Below are 10,339 nucleotides of genomic sequence, written 5' to 3' on the forward strand. Positions count from 1 at the left end.
TTAATAGATCCCAGGGAAACAGAATCTGATCACCCAAAACCTGATGGCCCATGTATGCTTTTTCTTCCCTTTTCCTTCTTTTTTTCTTCCCTTCCTTTGATATGGGTTTGACCAATACATTTTCCCTTCTAGAAGTCTTAGTTTAAGCTTTTGGTTTCTCAGGAGTAAAATTGTAATTCTTATTGGTGGATATTATACTCTTGGAGACTTCGATTCTGTTTCCTTCTATTTCATATCTCATGACAAGTACTGGAGAGAGTTGGGCATATTCTTCAGCCTCTGCATGGAAATCTGGGAATTCCTTCATTTCTTGATGTTTCCTTCTTTCAAGAGGTTGATCATATACCTCTGTTGTTTATGCCTCAATAGCATTTCCTCTTCCGTTAATACAATTCCAGTTTCCTCAGGGAGAGACACCCCTCCCCAGTGATTTAGTCCATTTGTCTCCAGGTCAATTAGAGCATCCCATCATCCTGGCCAGTTATTGGTTTCAGAACTTCTATAATTATTTGGAAAAATAGAGCCTTTCTTTTAATGCAGAGATTGCTGGCTTAAGAAGTTGCCAAGAAAACCAATGTGCAGATAGTATGGTTGAAGCAGAGAAAAATAGACTAAAGAAGTTCAGCTAGAAGAACAAAGTCTTAATGATAGTACAAAAGCCCCTGGATCCAGCCATGCCTGAAAGCCATAAAGTGATACCACCCCTAAAAGAATTGATTAGATGAACAGGTAAATTCCTACTTTGCCTAGGCCAGTTTGACTTGGGTAGCTGTCACTTGTGATCAAAAGGATCTTGACATGTTCTGATATCATTAAGGGGGCAAGGCCAGGAGAGAGATTTCACTTCGTCTCCTCTGTTAGGAAACAGTTTGAATTGGAATGTGAGATGTGGATGTCAGAAGGTCGGGGAGGGGAACAATGTTATCAATACGGAGAATAATGTTGTGGACCAGTCACTGTGCTCGTGTCTCCCAACAACTCTCAGAAGTTCATTGTCCCGATTTTACAGAAAACAAATTGAGGCTGAAAGCCACTTACCCAGGTGAAACACAGCCTGATTGGTTTCGGATCTGTTTTACTCTAAAGTGGTGCAGACCAACACCTAGAACTAAATGTTTGAGCTCACGTTTCTAATCCTTAGGGTACAAAGCCCTGGAAGCGCAGGTCTTCCTGTTGGATCCTATGGTCTTGCATTGCTTTACTGCTTAGTCACTCAGCCGTGTTCGATTATTTACAACCCCAAGGACTGTAGCCTGCCAGACTCCTCAGTCCATGGGCTTCTCCAGGCAAGAATACTGGAGTGGGTTGCCACTTCTTCCTCCAGGGAATCTTCCCGACCCAGGGATTGAACCTGCATCTCCCGTGGCTCCTGCATTGCAGGTGGATTCTTTACTGCTGAACCACCTGGGAAGCTTTTGTGCTCATCATTCCACTTTTTTCTCACTGCTGTCTCCATGGAATTCCTACCATTTAAAGTTCCATTCCTATGAGTGTGGAGAAATTTTACACTACTTAGAATCTTCTATGAATTTGCAAATTCCAGTTGATATTTCAGGTATTCAGACTCCTTGGGATGAGTTTGGGGAGGGTGGGAGATAGAAGCAGGTATCAAAGAAAGAAAAACTTGCCTATGACCCAATCATTTCAGGACTTGGCCCTAACAAAGGAAGAGAGGTCAGGCCCTTGCTTGATAAAGAAGTAAGGGTCTAGAAGAAGAGGATCTTGGATTATTCTGCCTGTTTTCAGTCTTGATGTGACTAAGTTCTCTTTCACATAAATGACCTTCCTCTCCCCATCCTCCCAGCTGTGATTCTGACAGCTCTCACTCATCATCAAAGCCAAACAATCTCAGAATACATCTTAGGAGGTGCTTCATTAAAACCGATTGACTTGGCATCTGGGTTCCTCTATTGATAAACTCCCAGTAGAAACCAACTGAGTCTTTGATCTAGTGAGGGCGGGTGTGTGTACAACCTTGTTGCCAAGCGGGGATGGTACCAACCAGAAAGTCTTAGTAAGAGTAATGACCTCCTTGCTCTAAGTCTCCTTCCACCGGTTCTATGTACGCTCCACCCATTTGGACTCATTCCAGCTCATTCTGGGAGCGATCAGAGGTGTCTCACGAATACTTACACTCCAGTCATCTCAGCTACAATCAAGAGTCCACCATTTTCCTTGCGTCCTACTTTTAATTGGTCAATTACCACTGCTAACGCCACACGTGAAGTCTTGTCCATTTTTCCAGTGCATCTGCAGGCAGTCCTGTCCCCCGAGTTCATTCATTCCTTTAATATTAGCCCTGCTGTTTGTGCCTCAGTGACAGAGCAGGCCTAGTTTATGCTTTCAGTATTTAAAGAACTCTTATGATGCTTTGAGAAGTTTTTCTCATCAGCTTTCTAGTGAAGCTAACATCATTTTCCTCTTAGCTCTTTTCATTTTTACTCCCTCTTTCTGTTGGCTTCTTATTCCTAGAATTCAGACATCAATTCCCTGGCTGGGCTGGATGACCATCTGAGTAGTAGACAGTCTTCCTTTCCCACACTGACCCATCATTGTAACACGGTAGGTCTGCAGCTTGCTTCTCATTTCCTGTAGGATAAGCTCTTTCCCAGGAATTCCTAGGTCCAATGAAGCTCACCCTCCCCACTCTGCTGAACCCAGGGTGAGTTTTCTAACTGAAGGCATCACTGCTCTACGTTCTGAGGTCCCCTTGAAGTTCGCAAGAGTTCATGCCAGAAAAGGGCTTGCTCTTCAAACATAAAACGGACTCCTTACTGCCCAAGTTAAAGATTTTAGGGGTTTAGCATCTTTTTGTGAGTGCATGATTTTCCAGTGGTTCTGTTTTCCACTCTTGGTGGCAAAGTGTTCCTGGATTTGTGATAAGGTTTGCTTCTTTCTTAAAAACTGAGAATTCCAAGTGGAACCCTCCGTCAGTGGACTTCTATCTGAATCCCTTCCCTGGTGAAATTTTATTCTTGCAGACGCTGCACAGGTCAAATTTCATAGACTTGAATTCTGAAGATTCTTTGGGATAAAAACATTCTTAGTTCACAGGACTGGGAAGTGAATTTCGCTGCCTATAGTCTGGGCATGTATATGGCTGCTCTGTGAGTTAATACTTGTCAGACCTTGTTACTGTGAAATAGCTGTGGCAAGGTGATGACCATCATTTATTTTATTTTATTACTGTTCTTTATTTGATTTCATTTAGGCTTTGGCAAAGGTGAGAGTACTGGCTCGTATTTCCCGTTTATGTTTGATACAAAAAAGCCTCTTGGGAAGGGAGGTGATGCGAACCGAAATTACGTAAATTAAAGAGGAAATTTGCTAAGACACCTTGATAGACTCAGAAATGGGAATATCTTACTTTAACCGTTTGGTCATTCCCATTCTTGGCTTTGGCACTCATGCTTAGTGGAAGAGGTCTGGAGGCAGCATGGAACAGGTGTGGTGGCCTAGGGAGTGGCTTTTTAATGTCCAAGTGAAATGGTGATTAGGGCTTACTGTGTATAAGCAAAAAAGCTGAGACTGGTTTAGCCAATAATTTAGAATAGGCCACTAGCAGAGTGATGAAACCAGGTTTTATCAACCTATGAAACCTCCTGAGACCTGCAGAAGTACTTGAAATTATGAGCAGGGTCATTCAGTGAGGCGTGGTGCTGGTGGGGGAGGCGGGTGTCCCCCTGGGAAAGAGATCATCCTAAAGTGAACAGAGACTCAAGAGCAGACATTTGCTGCTGGGACAGAAATCAGCATGGTGTCCTAGAGAGCAATATAGGTTCAAATCCCACATTTGACATTTACTAGGTATGGGGCTAATTGTAAAACAGACTTTTATCTCTTATTACAAAAGCGATATTTTTTTTTCTTTTTTTTAAAATAGAAGTAAAAAGAAGAAAAGGGAAAACTCACTCAGTCTCTCTCATCCAGAAAAAAAAATCTACTCTTACTTCTTTCAGGGCTATTTTCCAAAACCTCTTTTATGTATAGACACATGTACTTACCTGTGTTACAAAAATAAAATTGCGCATGGCATTTTGTAGACTTCCTTTTAATGTTCAACTCCGAACATTGTCAGCATCATTTTTAATGGCTGTACAATATCCCATCATATGGACATACTTTTATTTACTCAGTCCTCTCTTGTTGGACACATAGGTTGTTTGCAGAATGGCTGTCGTATATACTTGCAGCTGTGAGTAGGAAGGGAAGGTATGGTATGGTACACTTGGGTCATGACATTGCTCCCTGCCTTCTCCCTTCGCATAGACTCGTAAAGTTGAAGTAGTTCCTCCTGTCCCTCTGGCCAGAGACAAGGCAGAGATGGGAGCCAAGGCTTGTCAACCACTGCGTCACAGGGTCTCTTGTTTGAGGACTTCCGGGAGACCCTGAGCATGCCCAGTAGAGTCAGCTCACCTGGAGTGAAGAATGCAAATGGAGGGACGCTCTGGAGCTGTCTGACAGGCTTCAGGGCACCAGGCAAAGCTGAGTCACTGTGACCTGGACTTGCCAGCCTCTGGAACTGCACTTTCCAAACTGGTCTTAGAAGAGCGTCTTCTTTCTTATGAAAGTTACCCTCCAAGCTCTGTTCAGGAACTGGTCTCAGACAAGTCTCGCTGGGGAATCATCGATCTTTAGATCACTCTCCTTTCTACATTTGGGGTGATCATTTTCTTCTCCTCCTGAAATCCTCCAGGGAGAGAAGAGACGGAGGCCACACATAGAGACAGGTGTGTGGTCTGTTCGTCCCAAAGAGACACAGGGGCAGGTGACCGAGCTGGTGCTGGCTTTGGAATCTGCTTTGGATGCTAAGTAGGGCTTCCCTCATAGCTCAGTTGGAAGGGAAAGGCTACCCACTCCAGTATTCTGGCCTGGAGAATTCCATGAACTGTATAGTCTATGGGGTCGCAAAGAGTCAGACATGACTGAGCGACTTTCACTTTCACTTTGGATGCTAAGTGGGGTATTTGCTTCTGGAGTCATGACTGGACTTCAGTGTCCTTTCCTCCTGGTGATATTGTCATTTGAGCTGGAGGTTTAAATAATAAAAATTAAAAGCCACTAGAGGATAAGACTTACATACTTTATACCCATGAAGATGGCTCTTCTCCAAAAATCAGAAAAGAAATATTGACAAGGATGTAAAGGAATAGAACCCTTGTGTACTGCTGGTGGGAATGTAAAATGGTACAAATTCTGTGAAAAACACAGTATGTATGGCACAACTGTATGATCCAGAAATTCCACTTGTGGGTTTATATCCTAAATAACTGAAAGCAAGGTCTGCCATAGCAGCATTATTCACAATAGCCAAAAGGTAGAAACAACCCAAATGTCCATCAGTTGATGAATGGATAACAAAATGTAGTCTATACCTACAAAATAATATTATTCAGGGTTAAAGAGGAAAGAATCTGATTCATGCTACAATTTTGAAGATATGCTAAGTGAGCTTTAAATAATAAACATTATCAGATACCAGGAGGCTTCTCTGGTAGCTCAGATGGTAAAGAATCTGTCTACCATGTGGGAAACCTGGGTTTGATACCTGGGCCGGGAAGATCCCCTGGAGAAGGGAATGGTAACCCACTCCAGGATTCTTGACTGGGAAATCCCATGGACAGAGGAGGCTGGTGGGCTACAGTCCATGGGGTCTCAAAGAGTAGTACATGACTTGGTGACTAATGCTTCATGCTAAGTGAAACAAGCTGGACTTAGAAAGGCAAACACTGTATGATTCCACTCATATGAAGTACTTAGAAGAGTCAAAGTCACAGAGAAAGAAAGTAGAATGGTGTTTGCCAGAGGTTACGGGGAGGGAAAGGTGGAGAGTTACTGTTTAATGGGACAGAAGGTTATGGAAAAGGATGATGGTGATGACTGTACAATAATTGTGAGTTGAATGTACAGAATTGTACACTCAAAAAGGGTTAAAATGGTAAAATTTATGTAGATTTAAAGAATGATTTATCCTTTTTATAGCTGAAGAAATGGGCTCTAGGAAAATGGAAGTAGCACAAAAGTTTCACCTTTTAAGGGAAATTCAGTTCTCTAATGACTTTTTTTAAAGAAAATTTTTTTTTAATGTGAACTATTTTAAAGTCTTTAATGAATTTGTGACAATACAGCTTCTGTTTTGTGTTTTGGTTTCTTGGCCAGGAAGCATGTGGGGTCTTAGCTCCCTGACCAGGGATAGAGCCCTCACCCCCTGCACTAGAAGGGGAAGTCTTACCCACTGGACTACATGAAAGAAACCCCTCTAATGACTTTTCAGCACATGCTTACTGATCATCTAATGAGGGTAAATCACATGCACTCCCACTGTGCACTAAGGACTGGAGACAGTGCCAAGGGGCTCACATTTTAGTGGGTGTGGGTTGAGGAGTGGGGGAGAATGGGGACTGTGCATTGTAAGGCAGAATGTCACCAGGCTGAGGAAAGTGGAAATGGGCTCTGGAAAAGCAGGGGAGTGGGGTCTCACTCCTGCCTGGGGAGGTGAGAAGATCCAGGGGTAGGATGTTGATAAGCAGGGCTGGTGAGAGGGGATTCCAGAAGGATACAATGTTGATAGAGTAACAGGAATGGGAAGATTAATAGCGCCTGTTCCATGCCAGGTGCATTCTAAGTACTTGACACATGGAGTCTCATTTTATCCTCGTAACACTTCTGAGAGGCAGCTACTTTATTAGCCCCCATTTTACAGATAAGGAGAAAGAAGCCCAGAGAGGTTAAGAAACCTGTCAAAGGTCACACAGCTAGTTTTAACAAATACACAGCTGGGAGTGGGGTGGTGACCATCCATATTTAGGGGTCTTCAGGTCATTGCAGATGGCTGAAACATGGGGTGGTGGAAGAGAAATGGTAGAATCAAGACAAGAGAGAGTGTCAGATCCCCTGGGACCTTTAACACAGGATGATAGGTGGGCACTGTTTTATTAAAGTGAATACGTTAACTTATGCTTTCTTCTGTTCCAAAAGGGCTTTGAGAGATGGTAGCAAGTGGGAGTCTTTGTGGGGCAGGTGGGGGGACTGGGGGCCAGTGGTGGGTGGAGTAGAGTCAGAGGTGGTGGTGCTTGGTGTTATTGATTATGAATGGTAATTACTACGGTAGCCAGTCTTCAAGATGGCCCCCAATGAGAATTTCCCTTGGGGTGCTGAAGACCCCACGTTTCCACTGCAGGGAGCATGGATTCGATCCCGTGCTTGGATCCCACGGAACCAAGATCCTGCATGCCACATGGCACAGTCAAAAAAGAAAAGATGGCCCTCAATGATCTCTGCCTCCTGGAATGCATGCCCTTGAGTGATCCCCTCTCATACTCAATAGAAATGACCTGTGTCACGAGTAGGACATTATGTAAATGGTGGTGTGCAACTTCCAAGGCCAGGACATACCAGACACCTGGCTCTCATCCCACTTTCACTGGCATCACTTTCTCTGGAGGCAGCTGGCGGCCATGCTGTGAGGCTGCTCAAGCAGCCTGCTGGAGAAGGCCACATGGAGATGAACTTAGGCCCCTTGCCCACCTTGGAAACGGAGTCTCCAGCCCCAGTCACACCTCCTGGTGACTGCAACCTCACGAAGAACCCCTGGACCTGCTCGCAAATTCCTGGCCTGGAGAAACTATGTGAGATAAGAAGCGTTTATTGTCTTATTAAGTTTAGGGCTTTAAACATTACCCCCAGGTGATTTTTCAATGTAATGCCTAGACAATAAATAGTTAATGTAATAACTAAAATGACACATTCTTGAGCCCAGGCCTAGACTGCAGTGTTTCCTTCAGAAGGAAACATGGTTTATTGATAGTTGAACTTTTTAGCTTAAGGAATATTTCATTTCCGTGAGGAGTAAAGGGGGAATCACAGAGTAATTCTTACATGCTGACACCATGTTCTTCATAACCTGGAGATCTTCCCACCGTTGACATCCCTTACATGCCGAGTCTAAAAAGAAATGGTACAAATGAACTTATTTGCAAGGCAGATCCACAGACTTAGAGAACAAACTTATGGTTTCCAGGGGAGGATGGATAGTTAAGGAGTTTGGGGTGGACATGTACACACTGCCACATTTAAAACGGGTAACCAGTGCTCGCTTCGGCAGCACATATACTGGGGTTGGAACGATACAGAGAAGATTAGCATGGCCCCTGTGCAAGGATGACACGCAAATTCGTGAAGCGTTCCATATTTTTAAAAAAAAAGAAAAAAATAAAAAAAAAATAAAACGGGTAACCAGCAAGGACCTGCTGTGTAGCACAGGGAAGTCTCCTCAGTGTTATGTGGCAGCCTGGATGAAAAGGGAGTTTGGGGGAGAGTGGATTCACGTATATGTATGGCTGAGTCCCTTTGCTGTCCATCTGAAACTATCACAATAGTGTTAACTGGCTATATGCCAATATAAAACAAAAAGTTTTTAAAAAGGATACCATATATGACTGGGGAGAGGTGGAAGCAAGAGCAGCTAGGAAATTTCTTTCCTCTCCAGGCCTGCAGGCCTGTTCTTCCCAGGCTCACTTAGCTGTCCGGCCTGGCTATTCTTAGCCCACCTCCCCTCCACTGGCCTGTGAGCTCTGTGGAGCTGGGCCTGAGATGCATTGCTTTTCTTGCCCCACTCCTTGTTTGTTGTAATGCCTAGGATACATAACCTTGTACTCAGCCAGATTCTGGTATCAGACCATAAATAACTGTATTTATTTAACTGTATCCAGTTATTTTGCTATTGAAAGTAATGCTGCCATGAAGATATTTTGGAAAATTTTGGTTGGCCTACCCATAGGGTAAATTCCTGGTACTGTGTATCTATATAGAATGCTATATTTCTTAATTTGCTGAATCTGGGGAGATACCATTATGACAGGAGATGCCAGAGTTGTAACAGGAGGGTTAGCAGGTAGTCCTCTTAGAGGAGAAAATCATGCTCCAAGGGAGGGGAGTGGGGGAGAGGGTCTCTTTCCCCTTGTCTACCCCCCAGTACGTATCATATTTAAAAAGTATTTTATTTGGTTGCTCTTGGTCTTAGTTGTGGCATGTGGGATCTAGCTCCTTTACCAGGGATCAGACCTGGGCCTTCTGCATTGGAAGTGTGGAGTCTTAACCACTGGACCACCAGGGAAGTCCCTACGTGTCACATCTTAAATAAAGACGGCCAGATGGAGGGGCTTACGTTACTTAGGCAAGATTGTCAGCCACACACCCTGGCTCCTGGGTGTGTGTCTGTGTGTGTGTGTGTGAGTATGTCCCTTGGGCACTGTGGACCAACCCATGTTGACCCCTCCTCTTAGCCTGGCTCAGCCTTGACCTTTGCGGTGTCCCTGCACTGCCTTATGGCCCCACCAGAGTGCATCTCATCCTGGAGGGAAGGTCCAAAGAGGCCGGATGCTGAGGGAGGGAGGCCTGGAGTCAGGCGGGCTGGCCTCCTAGGGATCTGGTGCTGCAAACCCGCACGGACCCCTGGGCCTTTCTGGAGATCAGCTCTTGAACCTGGCTTTCCATCTCCTGGAAAGGAGAGGCAGGGACAGACACCAGGGGACAACCTGGAACCCCGTGCTGCTGTAGCCCAGGGTCGTACGAGAAGACGATCTGATTCACGTCGTGAATTCAGGTTGAATTCTGAGACTCCTCTGGTTGTCAGGAGTCAGTAACGCGATCCACCTTGGGCCTCAGCTCACCACATTTCAGCCACCGAGGCCACGCTGTCTAACAATTTGCAGGTGCTGAGATTTCCCCTCCCTCCCTCTGTGTCGTCGCACCCCAGCCCACCGACTGTACCCTTCGCCCCGGCAGTCTGGCCTCCTCCCTCTTCCTGTGGATGCTCATGGGTGAGTTGCTCTAGGAATGGGAACCAGACTGGGGCAACCACCATGCCCAAAGCTGTTGGCACGAGTCGGGCCTCTAATGCACACAGCATGGCCTCAGACGTGCCCAGACGGGTGTGGTTAGTCCCCGCCGACGCATCTCGGGCGTGTCGGGGATCTACCACCCCTCCCGAAGCAGCCGTGAAGCCATGGCTGTGACAGCCCCGCAGGTCGGGTGTTGTCCGAAGGGTTTCCTCCTGGGTGGTTTGTGGGCCTGCGGTGTCAGGGAATCTGGGACAGAGGCCCTGGGGACGCAGTCGTGGGAAGCGGCTACCTTCTGGAGAGCCCGTGTTCCATCCTGCAGGTTGTCCTGTCCTTCATCCAGCTCTGCCTGGGTAGTTTCGTGCCAGATATCTGGCTGTCCAAAAAAAACATAAAATATGTAAACTTTTTTTTTCTTTTTTAAATGTTATTTGCAAGGTGCTTCTATTTGGGTCCCAGAGCTGCTCCATCCATGGGCTGAGATCCATCTTTGGCTGAAA

At 45.3% G+C, this 10,339-nt stretch overlaps 1 non-coding gene across 1 annotated transcript; it reads left to right on the forward strand.

The window, feature by feature from the left end:
• The first annotated feature begins 8,088 nt into the window (after positions 1–8,088).
• Positions 8,089–8,195, forward strand: LOC122692916. Its single transcript, XR_006340729.1, has one exon. It is a non-coding gene; the product is annotated as a U6 spliceosomal RNA (small nuclear RNA).
• The last annotated feature ends 2,144 nt before the right edge of the window (positions 8,196–10,339 follow it).

This window comes from Cervus elaphus, chromosome 4 (genome assembly GCF_910594005.1).
Source record: "Cervus elaphus chromosome 4, mCerEla1.1, whole genome shotgun sequence".
Taxonomy (NCBI): Eukaryota; Metazoa; Chordata; class Mammalia; order Artiodactyla; family Cervidae; genus Cervus; species Cervus elaphus.